Consider the following 2,500-nt stretch of genomic DNA (forward strand, 5'->3'; position numbering starts at 1 on the left):
GAGAAGGAGAGGTGGGGTTAGTCTACAGAGAGATGGAGAGGTTGGGTTAGTCTACAGAGAGATGGAGAGATGGGGTTAGTCTACAGAGAGATGGAGAGATGGGGTTAGTGTACAGAGAGAAGGAGAGATGGGGTTAGTCTACATAGAGAAGGAGAGGTGGGGTTAGTGTATGGAGAGATGGGGTTAGTGTACAGAGAGATGGAGAGATGGGGTTAGTCTACAGAGAGAAGGAGAGGTGGGGTTAGTCTACAGAGAGATGGAGAGGTTGGGTTAGTCTACAGAGAGATGGAGAGGTGGGGTTAGTGTACAGAGAGATGGAGAGATGGGGTTAGTCTACAGAGAGAAGGAGAGGTGGGGTTAGTCTACAGAGAGATGGAGAGATGGGGTTAGTGTACAGAGAGATGGAGAGATGGGGTTAGTCTACAGAGAGAAGGATAGGTGGGGTTAGTCTACAGAGAGAAGGAGAGGTGGGGTTAGTCTACAGAGAGATGGAGAGGTGGGGTTAGTCTACAGAGAGATGGAGAGATGGGGTTAGTGTACAGAGAGGTGGGGTTAGTGTACAGAGAGATGGAGAGGTGGGGTTAGTGTACAGAGAGATGGGGTTAGTCTACAGAGAGATGGAGAGATGGGGTTAGTGTACAGAGAGGTGGGGTTAGTGTACAGAGAGATGGAGAGGTGGGGTTAGTGTACAGAGAGATGGGGTTAGTCTACAGAGAGATGGAGAGATGGGGTTAGTGTACAGAGAGGTGGGGTTAGTGTACAGAGAGATGGAGAGGTGGGGTTAGTGTACAGAGAGATGGGGTTAGTCTACAGAGAGATGGAGAGGTGGGGTTAGTGTACAGAGAGGTGGGGTTAGTGTACAGAGAGAAGGAGAGGTGGGGTTAGTGTACAGAGAGATGGAGAGATGGGGTTAGTGTACAGAGAGAAGGAGAGGTGGGGTTAGTGTACAGAGAGATGGAGAGATGGGGTTAGTCTACAGAGAGAAGGAGAGGTGGGGCTAGTCTACAGAGAGAAGGAGAGGTGGGGTTAGTGTACAGAGAGATGGAGAGATGGGGTTAGTGTACAGAGAGATGGAGAGATGGGGTTAGTCTACAGAGAGATGGAGAGGTGGGGTTAGTGTACAGAGAGAAGGAGAGGTGGGGTTAGTCTACAGAGAGATGGAGAGATGGGGTTAGTGTACAGAGAGATGGAGGGATGGGGTTAGTGTACAGAGAGATGGAGAGGTGGGGTAAGTCTACAGAGAGATGGAGAGGTGGGGTAAGTCTACAGAGAGATGGAGAGATGGGGTTAGTCACGTGTTTTGAGTCATAGCTGAACACACTGGCTGAACACAATACCAGTTGTATATGTGTCACATGACCGTAAGCCATATAGCAGTGCTGTATATGGACAGAGAGACACACCCAGAGAGACACACCCAGAGAGACACACCCTGAGATGCACCATGCTGGGCTGGTGCAAGTTGCCTGTCTTAGTCAGTGGTGATGTAACTCATTAAAAGACAAAAAACAAACAGAAACGTGTGTAGGAAGTGGAGAAGGTTCTCCCTTACATCACCACACCCTTTAGGTGAGACCAAAATTTCATTTGATTGACTCAGTTGAGTTGTGGACATTTGAGCTGTTTGCTTTAACCAAAGACACCCTGTACACCTGTGCTGTTTCAGAAAATCAGTGTAGTATAATCACCTTCAATGTTCAAACATGCATTTGTTAAACTGAACCCAAATGCTCAGGGAGAGTGTATCTGAGTGTTTCTGTGTATATCCCTCCTGTTCAGTATTTAGTGTTCAGAGTTCAGAGTTCTCTCAGAACTAAACCTGCACCTTGCTCTGATCCAGTCAAGCCCTCCAGACAGGTCACATTTCAACTTCAAAAACTTGTGAGGTATATAAAAAGTGAGGTCTGCGAACAGTGAGGTCTATGAATAGTGAAGTCTGTAAACAGTGAGGTCTATGAATAGTGAGGTCTGTAAACAGTGAGGTCTGTAAACCCAATGAACAAATGGACAACTGTCAACTGTTAATTTTTTAATTAAAAATCAAATTATCAAATTTTATTGGCCCAAATGTATGTCTGCTCACTAGAAAATCATCGGTGTGCCAGTTTACCAGTCCAGATCTGCCCTAGCCCTAATCTAATCCTAACCGAATCCTAACCCAGCCCTAAGTAACCTGCCAGCAGTATTCTGCTGGACCTGAGGACTTCAACTAGCTGTATGAAGTGGAGCAGGAAGGCTAGGCTGACCCTAACCTCAACCCCAACCTCAACCCCAACCCTAACCTCAACCCCAACCCCAACCCCAACCCCAACCCCAACCTCAACCCCAACCCCAACCTCAACCCCAACCCCAACCCCAACCCCAACCCCAACCTCAACCCCAACCCCAACCTCAACCCCAACCCCAACCCCAACCCCAACCTCAACCCCAACCCCAACCCCAACCTCAACCCCAACCCCAACCCCAACCTCAATCCCAACCCCAACCTCAACCCCAACCC

The 2,500-nt window shown here is 48.4% G+C and overlaps 1 protein-coding gene across 3 annotated transcripts in view; it reads right to left on the reverse strand.

Moving 5' to 3' along the window:
- The window catches only part of eps8l1b (EPS8 signaling adaptor L1b), a 38,583-nt gene that overhangs the window by 17,725 nt on the left and 18,358 nt on the right, over window positions 1–2,500 (reverse strand). The gene's annotated exons all lie outside the window — the stretch shown is intronic.

This window comes from Brachyhypopomus gauderio, unplaced genomic scaffold, assembly GCF_052324685.1.
Source record: "Brachyhypopomus gauderio isolate BG-103 unplaced genomic scaffold, BGAUD_0.2 sc49, whole genome shotgun sequence".
Classification (NCBI taxonomy): Eukaryota; Metazoa; Chordata; class Actinopteri; order Gymnotiformes; family Hypopomidae; genus Brachyhypopomus; species Brachyhypopomus gauderio.